Source organism: Ambystoma mexicanum, chromosome 6q (assembly GCF_040938575.1).
Source record: "Ambystoma mexicanum isolate Mex_15411 chromosome 6q, UKY_AmexF1_1, whole genome shotgun sequence".
NCBI lineage: Eukaryota > Metazoa > Chordata > Amphibia > Caudata > Ambystomatidae > Ambystoma > Ambystoma mexicanum.
Window position 1 is genome coordinate 920,241,474 of NC_090937.1, and position 12,941 is coordinate 920,254,414.

The window sequence follows — 12,941 nt, forward strand, 5'->3', positions numbered from 1 at the left end:
TAATCCCGGTAGATATGACTGTGAAACACAAAATTCCAGTTGGGTGATTAAACAGGTTCTAGGTCAAAGTTTTGAATGCAAAGGATCGAATGACCAAAGGGTTGAATCAAAAGGACCGAAAACCAAAGGGTCGAATTTTTTGTAATTTATTTATTTATTTATGTATTTATTGGGGGAGGGAAACGGAAACCCCAAAAAAATATTTTAAAAAATAAAAATTCGATCCTTTTGTTTAAGGTCAAATTGACTCTCACCTTTGGCATTCGATCCTTTTGAATTGAGTACTTTAACTGGACACCGACTGAACATACTTGAAGATTAAAAAAAAAAATGCACAAACAAATATAGAAATATAGCTATATAATTGAGTGGAACGAGGCATTATACCATAATTTGATTATTAGTATAGAAACAATTTGAGACATATTTAAGTCAATAATTGTTCCTGCAAAATGTGTAGAACACAATATGTTTGTCACAAAAAATGTATGGTGCATTTAGATTTACCCAGTGATGAAGCCCGGTTCGGGTGAAACACATGGTTTGTTTATGCTGACTTTGATATCCACACAGATGGGTAATAAAGAATGAAGTTCAACCACCACTGAGGAGCTCAAACTACTTTTTCTTCTTGCTTGAAATTGGAAAGAGTGAGTGCCGCCGCCACTCAGTCAAGAAGGAATCCCTCGACAATGTCCATATATTTTAATATATATATTACTGGGCCTGTGGTAGCGGTCCTGTAGTTATGGTTAAGTTGCGCAACTCATAGGAAGAGCACTTTTTTGCACGGCTTATAACTTTGCCCCCCCGGATGAACCCTCACAAAACCTTACAAAAAAGGTATATGGCCCCGTCAGATTGTTTCTGCAGGTTTCGTGCTGAGGGAGCAAAGTTATAGGGCGGTCCCAAAATGTGTGTTTTTTCTCATAGACGGAATGGAAAAAATGTCTTGCTCGTGCCTACAGCCCAAACCACTGGATGGATTTTGACCAAATTTGCAGCAGGAGTGGCGGCTTCATTCCGAAAGAGTGCTTTTGAAAGATTGGTGCACAGCCATCCAGTAAGAAGGTACAAATAATTTGTGATATCTGGGTTCGGTCCACAGACTCACTTCGCTGTTCGCTCGGTGGACAGATCTCCGATTGGGCCAGGGGTTGACGATAGTCCGCGGACATCAGCCATGGCTGCTGATTGGATGGGGAAAAGTGTAAGGTGCGTCACATTTTTGGAAATACCCGCCATGTTGGATTCATGGACAGCGGTCGGTGTCCACGGACAGTGTGCTTAAAACATATTAAAAAACACAACACTTGTCAAACTAATGAAACAATCTCAGGGAAGGTGAGGGGTAATGAGGATTGGAGGGGATATGCCATAAGAAGCCAGAAAAGCGTGTTTTTTCAACTCTGACATCCTCAAACAGTCCGGATGTCCGGGGCAGTCCTGTGATGTTCACGAACATCTGAGATGTTTGGGGACATCTATGCCTATTTCTGCATTACAGGGTTGATGAAAAGTAGTTTTTGGATGGCTTATAACTTTGGCTCCACTCAATGAAACTGCATTACATTTTGGAATCTCTTTCTAGACCTGACTTTGAATGGTTCTGCAAAGAGTGGTGCTGTTTTGTCAAGGGACAACAAAATTAGAGGAGGTCTGAACATATTTTAAAGGTTTATGAATGTGGTGCCATTTGACAAATCTGCAGAAAGGTTTGCAGAAAGATTGTAAACCTAGATATGAGTATTTCAGCAAAGTTTGGTGGGATTTTGTCAAGAGGGGGCCCAATTAGAGGGGGGTCTGAACATGTTCAGATAGCTTATAACTTTGCTGCCACTTGACGAATGTGGACAAATGTTTTCAGAAATTTTATAGACCCTACCTTGAATGTTTGTAAAACGTCTGAATGGATTTTGGCAAGTGGGGGCTAAGTTATATGACTATTGTATGTACATACATTTTGACACTTTTGTAAAAAATAAAACGTGGGCGGGTTTGCAGCAAACTTGTGTACGGAGCATTGGCAAGGACCTGAAAGCATGGTATTGCCAAAGGCCATGACCCAAACAATCTGGCTACTGGCCTTGACAACGGGGGACTAGCAATGAGGTTAAAGTGGGCATGGCCATCAGGGATAGGCTATCTGGTAACGTGTTTCGAAATTGGGATTGGTTTGAATGGGGAAAAATATGCTTGTGGGTACAGGTGGAAGTGCTGCATGGGATTGCAGCAAATATGCATGAGTAGGGTCAGCAAGAACCTGAAACATGGTTTTGCAAATATGTCCTGTGTTTTATTTTTTCAAAATTGTAAAATGTAAGTACACAATGCAGTGATATAACATTACTGTCTGACCAATGGACCTGGCTAAGGAGATATGTGTACTGTAATTTTCTTATTGGGGCATGCAGGATGGCCTAGGCAATAGGTTTGAAACGGAAAACATATTCTGCTTGCTGTTACAGCTTGAAGTGGTGTACTAGATTACAACAAACCTGCACAACGAGCATTAGCAAGGACCTGAAAACATGTTTTTGGAAATACGTCTTTTGTTTTATTTTTCGAAAGTGTAAGAATGTAAGCAGGAAAACTAATGATATACATTTTTGGTGTCTGGGTAGTGGGCCTGGCCCTCGGCAAACACAAATGTGTACTCTGATTTGCTTATTGGGGAATGCCGCATGGCCGAGGCCTATGCCCCATGGATTTGAAGACTGGCCATGGCTGCAAGCCATGAGCACTGACCATTGGTTACGTTATTAGGGTATAGTGGACACTGAGCTAGGATGCAGGGTAGGTGCAGTGAATAATAGGGATGATTTGGTGCAGATGGGGTCATGGTGGAGCCTTATGCTGTAGGCAATTGAACAATGATTTCCATCCCCAGCCTGCGCTGATGATAACAACAGACATAAGTATGTGTTGCAAAAAATATTTTTCTTGAAGGAGTTTAATAGTTCTTTCATATATATCAAAAGAGGAATTATTGATAACTTCTATGCAGTGATGTAACACCTTCAAACATTTTCACTTTAAAAATGTATTAAATTGACAGAAAAAACTTTGTTAAAGGGATGTGATGGTTAAGATGCATCCCGCCCTTGGGACTCCTCTCTTCCAGTAGTTAGCCAATGGCATCCCACCATGGCATCCCTTGGCATTTCCCTCCTGGGTTCTCATGAGCACTTGCCCATCCATACTGCCCCTTCTATGTATGCACTTCTCTTACTGCACAATGCATATGTGCTTTAATAGGAGCATTGTGGACAATCTGTTTGGATAAATAAGGGAAATGCAGAAGTAAAAGATTTTTAGAAAATTGTTAAGTGACTATTGGTGTGTGGACATAATTTTAAAAAGGTATCAAAAATATTGCGATACTGAATCATTAGACCCAAAACAATCATTAATTATCTAGGAGTGACAATTAAATACTCATTCACACCCATCCAACAAACAATCTATCCTAATGCACTCATCCATATACAGTTCAACAATCAAATGTGCACAATACACTGAATAAAAATACATATACAAAGCATTTCATTTAAATAAAAGCAATGATCCACAAATAGTATGTTTTTTTTCTTTTTTGCTTGTGTTCTGCCTTGGAATAAATCTAAGTTGTTATCCAATATAGTAACATTTCCCAGACTCACACAGGACAGATGGGTTTTGACATGAAGGTGTTGTTTCGCCATGTCTTCATCATGGGGTTAAAAGACATATTACAACAACAAAATATATATGGCTACATAAGTCAAATTAATGTGGTTGAACAATTGATGCTACCTGTAATGGTTACCTCTACCATATTTGGGTGGCGGAGCTGGGGCGGGGCATTAACTCTTCTAATGTCAGATGTATAATGCTTTCCCCACTTCGTGAAGCATAATATTACAACACAAACTGGTCACCCGATAATTAGTCTGCTTTAACTCTACCATAATTTAGTGGTTTCAGGAAAATTGAGGTTTATTTCGGACTCCTCTATCTGATCTGTGCTCGCTTCAAAGAATGTTGTTGTCACCCACTTTTACATGCACCCATTCTCGCATATCCCAACTAAACCTTTGTATTCGTCGAGGATTAGACTGGCCTACTTGCGCAAATTTTAAATATGCTGTGAACTGTGCCTCTTGAAGTTTAGCAGCTGTAGAACAGCCTAGATCAGATGAAAATGCAGTTCCAAACTGTTTGCAAAGCACAGACCGGTTTGCGACGTGCGATGCGTTTGCTAACACGTCATCATGCCGCGGGCGGGTGTTGATGTGACACTGGGCCTCATCACGACTTGGGCGGTAACGACGGCGCTATTAGCGCCGGCGCTATCTGCTCTACCGCCGAACTCCCCGGCGCTAATAGCGCCGGATCACGAGTTTGGCGGTAATGTTAATCCCCATTCCCCATTGAGCCCATTCGGGAATGCCCCATTCCCCATTGGGCTCAAGGGGGAAATTTTGCGCTAATACCACCGGCGGATTTCCCGCCGGCGGTATGAGCGGGAATTTTCGGCGGAGTTCCCCCCAGCTAAGAGCTGGGGCGAAATCCACCAAAGTCCTGATTTGGCGGACCCTTAAATCCGGTGGTAATATCGCTACTGCCGGATTTAAGGGTTACAGCCAAAGTCGTGATGAGGCCCTGTCTGGAAAGTCTGTGATTACATGCGAACGTCAACGAACTCAAAAACAATGGAAAAAGTTTCAAATAATGTAAAGAAGTGTTAAAAATGATGCTAGAAGGTGGGGAATGGCAGAGTGTTAAGGTGAAACTTTGTAAATTGTGCAGAGTGTTGCTGTATTGTGGTAAATATGATATTATTAATTTGTAGGAAATTAGCATACACTGGTAAAAACCCAGGAAATTCACTGAAAAAACGTTGTTAAAGGGACGTTATGGTTAAGTTGCACCAATAAAAACCCATGAAATTCACTGAAAAAACCTTTTTAAAGGGACGTTATGGTAACAAGTAAAACTGAAAACCCCAGAAATAAGCACTGCCACTGTGCACTGCTAAGACTAACACCCGGAACATGAAAGATGACATCAAAAATGTAATTGATGACATCACTGATGACACCACGTATTAAATTAATTTTAATAACCAGTCCCTACAATGTTGGAAACAAGATGTTAGGGGTGATTGGGAGAACTATCTTGAACTACTTAGTTGTTTAAATAATGTTATTTTGTAAACAAATCATTATATTCTAGTGTTGTTTTTAGTAGAGGAACGTAATCATCATTGCATATAGGCAATGGCTGCAGCATGCACCATGGAAGTGAAATGTTTTTATTCTTGTAATTGCTGATATTAAAATGTTGAATGCTACCGTATGAGAGTTTTTGAGTAATGGTAGACATAGAATAAATAGGTAACAATTGAAAATTAATCACACACTTGTGTTAGTAGAAAAAATACATATAAAAACTCACAATGCATACAAATTAGAGGCATATACAGGGAAACTAAAGTAAGGAAGAAAGAAACAACAGCACCAAAAAATGACAATAACATTAGAGTTAATCATCATGTATACAAATTAATTGTGTGTTTAAGGCATACTTATTGCTCCATGTATGTGCACTGTGAGCTCAGATTAAACTCTAAGGAAAGTATTTTTAGAACATATAAAAAGGATAATGTGTAGATATATAGCACCTTTTCTATTTTGCAAATTCCCATTGTCAGTAAAAAAACAAATGTAGCCTAATCATGTCAGTAAACAAAACCAAGTGGCCCAGATATGTGATGTCATCAGTGATGTCATCAATGACATGCGTGATGTCATCTTTCATGTCCTCTGTGTTAGTCTTAACAGTACATTTAGAAACTCCCACGAGGTGACTTGAATCCAATTAGTTAAGAACACATTTAAGTCCTGGCCACAGATCGACAAGGATTGTTCGAAAAAGACAGCTTATACCAATGTAACAGAGACATCTGATAAGGTGCCGTTTGCGTTGTTTTGCCATGTGTACAGTTATGGAAGGTTTGCTACTTAGACAAAAATTCAGGGAACAAGCAGATGAAAACAACAAAGGGGAATGGTCATCCTTGCTCAAAACAGCTAACCACTACTGTATTTGAGCATAATGCTGAATTAGCCCGAGGAGTACACTACATATTATTCACGGAACATACTGGGAACTGTTCCAGCCTACATTAAATGGAAAACATGTAATGGTGTTCTTCCCTGGTTCTCTAGGCCTGTGGGCTCCTCGTTTCACTGTGTCACACACTAGGAGACATACTTCACACTGGATCTTAAAACCTTTAAAGCAATAGCTAATCACCTGTGCTTCTTAAAGTATGGAGACACACCTTTCATCTTGAACACGTTCTACTATCAGCATCTGACCGTTGACCTCTAAACTCTGCTCCCTGAACCTGCAACAAGGCATTGGCAAGGTAAACATAACCTTAACTTTCTGCAATGCTAAGCTACTGCCGAAACCATTAGGGTGTACATGGTAGGTTTCATTCTGCTCTGCCCATGTTCGTCCCACCTGCACTGTCTATGTCATTGAATTGTGTACCTTTCTTCTGCACTAGTGCCAGGGAACCAAGCTACTTTGGCTATTCCTGCAAGCTAGTATTTGCATTAACCATCCACACCATTTATTTGTGCTCTTCCATTCTAAATGTTTTGTTCTAGCCGTTTCCTCCCTATCATGTGTGTGTTTGTCTCTACTTCCTCACCCCCTTACCCTTTGACCTTAACCTGGTCTGAAATGTTCAATGGATGTTAATGATTAGACCGCTGTTTCCACCCCCCTTGTCCCTTTACTCACCTTTCACCCGGGGTGCTAGGAAGTGACTGTGATTACAGATGGAGCCAATTAAAGTACATTTAACTATTAAAAGAAACATACAAGTATTGACAGAATTGCATTTTAAATTTGCAGCTTCCAGACCCAATGCTGTCAAGATAATGCTTGAGGAGGGAGACATCTTCCTTAGACAACACCTTCGTATATAATTGTGTGACATCCACATATTGATTAATGCTGACCCCACACTAAGCTAACAAACCTCCCTTTTATGAGATGCCACACCTCATGTTGTAGTATGCCATATCATGATATGGCATGGCATGCCTAGGTGCTCCAAAACTCTCTAGGTAGGGCCAGTGCTGGACCAGCATTCAAGTACAATCACTCTCACTTCATCGTTCTTAGTAATCTTAGGGTTTGACATGAATAATATGTTGATTATATTTCACTTTCACCAGCATTTTTATACACCATTATTATCACTCAACCAAAGTTGGTATTCATTCAACAACCCCAGAAGGATCAAAGCCTGAGTTAGTTGCTGCCACAACCTATATATCACCTAAAGATATCAGCAGCAAGCTTTCGATCCACTGAGCTACTGTCTTAGGTTGACAACCACCGTAAGCTCCTAGATCCACATTCCCAGTAAGTTAGATATTGCCATTAAGCTTTCAGTGAGACAGCCCATAAACTCTCGCTTTATAAAGTCCAGATAGTGGCTGAATGTTCCCTCATTCTGAGTGGGAACAGTAGTGGGTCCTTTGAGGGGTCTCCCTGGATATGTCTGGACACTGTGTCCATGAATGGGGGAAACTCTCTCCCTTTGCATGATACCACTGCAAGTAACACAGCTGTAGGGTGACAATTGGTGAAGAAAGGGCAGTACATTCCTGGACCAGACCAACTGATAGGAGGGTTTGAACATCTGGCTTACTGTCCATTGGCAATAGTAGAGCTTAAAAGGATGGGGTAACACATCCCTGCGCCATGTTGCAGTCATGCGCTCTATTCCAATAGGGTGTTTGTTAGGAAATGACCTCCTGGCCAATGCTTAGAGATAATACTAAGGGACAAGATGAGAATTATCCCTGTGTGCCATCTGATAATACATGAGATGGCACACAGGGATAATTCAGCTGCCCATGTGACAGCTGCAGCGACAGCCAATATTTTGCAGTGCAGGGGCTACATTTAAGATATGCACCCCTGTACCAAAACTATGATTATCATAAATAGCCCAAGCTGGTGGCAGGGTAAACTCTAAAAATAAGCTATGCCAGAGTTAAGGCATGGTGCATGGTCCTCTATGTAATCATTGCATCCACATCCAATTTGATATGACACATACGTCAGGTCCTGTGAGCCAGCACAGCTGTGGAAGGTGATGTGTATTGGTACCCAGTCATTTTACGAAAACATAACAGAGTGGTACATTTCACTGCGGTACATAACACTAAAAAGCACCCAAAATATGAAATAAATATATACGAGGTAGTGGGGTAAGGGGTTACCATTATTTGGGATGGGGTTGCGGTGGTGTTATATGAGTGGAAAAACAGGCAGTTTCTTGGGGGGATATCCGCAAACATTTTTTTTTTAAAAACATTGTTTTTCAGTATTATGGTCACGATGAAATGTACCACTCTGTAATTGAGGTCAGTAAAATATCATGTAATCATGTCTATTCTGGTAAGACAGGATGAGTCTTCCAAATGACAGGGCAGGGACATGAATGGCCATGCCTCTTTTTTAATCTCCTTGTGAGTAGAGACAGCCGCACAACAAACAGGTAGCTGTCCTGGGCTCAGGTATCAACGTAGTATAGCCATTCATAGGGAGTAGCCTCCTGCCAGAGTGCTGCATTTCCAAAGGCCTTTGATGCTAGTTAGAATGGAAGAGGCAGGGTTAGAGTATACAGGTGGGCTCTACTCTATACAGGGGAAGAACATTTCCATCCTCTTTTTTTTTCTCTGCCTCTCTCTTTCCTTCCTGTCTCCTCCATGTCCTCTACAGCAAAGTACTTTGGGTGTGATTTCAGAAGGGACCACTTCTTTCAAGGACAGGGATTGGGCCTCTAAGGCAGGCTAGCATTAGTCCAATTACCTGTGGACTTTTAGCTTTAAAATAAGGAGTCTCCCTCCACTTCTTTGAATCATCTATGAATTATCTATTGGAGTCCAACCTTTCAAGAAGAGTTCATTGGACCTCTTTTGGGAGAGTTGATCTCTCCAAAGTCCTCCACCAGTGAGGTGAATACTCATTGTCCAGGGTAGAGGGGAGCTCTGTCCCCTTGCCATTTCCAGGGACCTTTGAGTGCAGCTGGAAAAAGACCTGCCTCTCTGCCAGACACAGTAGTACCCAGAACCTCACCGTGTTGAAGGACCCCTGTAGTTGCGTGCCAGACTCCCCTGCATTTGGGTGCATGAGAACAAGGACTCATCTTGTCCCTGAGTGCCTGAGGGGGACTCACAGCTACCTGAGACATGGCCTGCTGCTGGAGCAGGACCTGCCACTCTGCCAGCCACAACATTACCCAGAAACTCATCGGTTCGATATGTTTATAACCCCCCCCCCCAAGCCCCATGTTTTGTTTTGTTGTAAATCCTACTCCTGCCCCCTCCCTGACCCTTTAATCCCATTTCCCATCGCCACATATATATATATATTTTTTAAACTCAGCATTCTTTAATTATTTCAAATTTGTAATATGCACTGTATACCGACCTCACCATGTTGACGGATACCGGCATTTGGGTTCTAGCCTCCCGCGTGTTTGGAGCATGAGAAAGGAGTAATCTTGTCCCTGAGCCCCCGGATTGGGAGTCACAGCGTCCTGAGTGCCAAGACCACTGGGAGTCTAGTGTTTTTTGCCAGTGAACTGTTTGGAGCATTGTTTCAAGAATCTTTCAACACAATTTAACCAGCAGGATACTCTACAGATCTTCTAATTGCTCTGTCAGACCACCAAGAACTGCAAAGGTACTATTGACTACCAAATGCCCTCAATGTTCAATCTTTTGGCACTGGCGAGATTCTAGGTCACTTTTATCTCTTTTGCACCTAAGTACCTATCCTTTTCTCCCCTGTGTCATTACCCAGAGAGCTGTATCTGCTATCTTTGCATATTCTGTGTTCATTCTACAGAGATGGGTTATTTGTAGAGTGTTCTAGTTAGTTAATTCTGTACATGGTTTGTTTGATTAAAGTATATATATGTGTACTGAACCTTGATTGTACATTCCTTTATTTGGACCTTTATACTTCCCTGTGTTGGTTGCTCCTGACCACTTTCACACCCGTCTTGAGGGTATAGCTTTCCCTTGGCCCATGTTATCACACAAGGCAAGGGCAAAGGATGTATGGGTCTTTTTACCAGTTTGGTGGTATTTGGGCAGTAAATCCACCCAGATACCCCCACACTGTATTACTGTTACTACCAGTTGGTCTGGTGATATTACTACTGGATTACAAGTGGTGGCAACGGATGTAAATACCCAATCCATGGAGTCTCATTGGACTCCATGGCAGTACCTGCCGGTATTACCGGTACCAGTATTACTGGCGGTTTTTGATTGTAAGGTGCCTGACTACCTTCAGCTCTTAGTTGGAGGTAAATCAGGTGCCCCGCCATCAAACTTGTAGTTGGCCAGTGCGTTATCATGCTGGTAAACATTATTACTGGCACGTTATTACCACACCAGACAACTCATAATGAGGCCCATTATTCTCTTTCTTTGTCTGTTTTACCTTTATGATTGTATTGGCTCTTGATTTGTAGCAGTGTGAGGGCTGAGTGGGCCCTTTAGACAACAGTTGGTGTCGTTTTCAGATGGAAACCAGAGTGGAAAAAGTCTCTGGGCTCCTGGTGCGAGCTGCGGAGACCTGGATCAGTGTCTTTAAGTTGTGCATGCGTAGTCCAACTGCTGTCCTTTCTATCACACTGGACACCATACCGCTGCTATGTTGACTCACGGATAATCCTGTGTTTCTCCATCTATTGCTGAAAACCAGGTACAATGTTCATCCATTTACCTACATAGATGAGTTACCCAATATTGAGATTTGTGATCAAAATCACACCCCTATCTGAATATTGCAGGTTTTTGGTGTATTCATTTGAACACCTGACACTCGCCAACACACACCACTGTCCACAGCCCGAGAACACCTAAAACACTGACTAGCGATGATGTTCTGAACAGCACTCCACCGATCGTTATCACTCACCTCTGTGCCTTTAAGAACATGACCAGTCCTGATGATAGTTCGGATTTCCCTATGAACTATGTTACTGAACAACTCCTTTAGAGAACTATAATTTCCCAAACTTGAAACACTCAATAGAGTGTCGACAAGCCTTGCTATGAGTCATGCATTTAGTCCTGACCCATGCAATATCCTAAAATGCATCTTGCACTGTGGAAAGTTTTGAATTTGTCTTCATGTTCACACAAAAATATAATGTATTGTTTTCATGTCATGATTTAACGTACGGTTATTTGTACACCATACTGTGTCATTTTTTCATGTGTCTGTTCTGTTTTTGTTAGTATTTCTTAATCAGAATAAATTTGACTTTTCTTATATTTTGTGCCCCACTAGTGTGACCTGATGTTTTGCCACTAGACTCTAGATAGACGTCAATCTCCGTTTAGCGCTTGAAAGGAGAGGTAGCACCAAATCATTTCCTCGTCTCCACTTTAGCTGTTTAAGTACAGCCTATTAGCCAGTGCTTCAATATCTCTACTGCATCAGGGAGTTAACATATACAACACATTCTCTCATTCCGTTTTAATCCTCGAATGGGACCCCACCTTTGTATGGTACCCAAGAGGTTACAACAAAAACGTGTGTATATTGATCTGTGCTTAGTGCCCAGGAATCTATAGACATAACCCAACATGGTGTATCATCGGTGATGTCTAGCAAGTTCTGTGAAAGGTATATACTTAGTGATTTTATCTTAATCTGAACACCACTCTGATAATTTCCATTTTGTATAGACTTTTGCTGGGTTATTGATCAGCTTTCCTTTGTCAGAATTGATGTTGGCCAAGATATTATCACATTCCTCCACTAATTGGAAAAGTGACTTATCCCGGTTGAGGCTTAAAGCCACATTTGAGTCTTACGTGATTTCATCAGGGATCCAATGTATGATGTTGCATGTGAGTTCACGAGCAGTGCATGAGGGAAGTTAACCTCAACTCACTACTTTACAATCCCTTCACATGTGTTGCTGGAATCTTAATATCGTTTTAACAACAGTGTTCAGTACGTAATTAATAACTATACATTCTTATATTGTCATCCGATGGGCTGTGAGGACATGCTAAAAGCACATATGTCTAAAGGCTGAATGGTGCGGGAATGGTTCCAGAATCCTTCATCTTCAATGACACAAAAGGCAACATCAAACCTCCATTTCACTTTATTCTACAGGACCAAATGTTGGAAACCAATGTTTACAGAAAAGACATAATGTCCTTGAATTACTTATTGTAAAATCACATATATTCATCAAATATATATGATTTCAGTATTAGTTTTTGTAATGTGACAGTTTAAATTGTGTGGCCTCTCTTCGTGACCTTAAGTAAGATGTTTTTGATCCCTGAGCAGTGGAGTAACTTTGCTAAAAATGTTGGGTTCGGGGGGGTCATGACATCTGAAGTAAAGGTGCCCTAGCCAAAGGAATGGGGTACAAAATGGTGTGCCATGAAAGTTGGGGGCGGCAAACACCCCTGTTCCCCCTAAAATTACACCCATGTCCCTGAGAACCAAACAACTGTATGTGGTGAATCTGTGAAACCTGGTATAATTCACGATGTAAATTAAAACTTACATAGTTTCCATTCGGACGCTAGTGCTTCTGCACTGTCACAGCCAGACAGGAAGCAAACTCTGTGGCCATGACAATCTCTGACTCCTCAACATACATCAGTGAAAGCATTACAAATATTATGAATGCATAAAGTCACTTGCCATCATTACAGTTTTGCCGGTCCGGTAAAATCGCTGGTATAATTGCCAGCAATTCTGACACCAGCAATTTTACTGGACTGGCAAAACAAATGTTTGCTGGTGGGGTTACTGATTAACCTCCAACCAAGATCTGAAGGTAAATTAGGTAAATACACGCTGCCGGTCCCCTCCAT

The 12,941-nt window shown here is 41.4% G+C and overlaps 1 protein-coding gene across 1 annotated transcript in view; it reads right to left on the reverse strand.

Annotated features, from left to right (window-relative positions):
* Positions 1-12,941, reverse strand: part of GLRA3 (glycine receptor alpha 3) — a 1,169,276-nt gene that overhangs the window by 1,001,038 nt on the left and 155,297 nt on the right. The window lies entirely within an intron of this gene.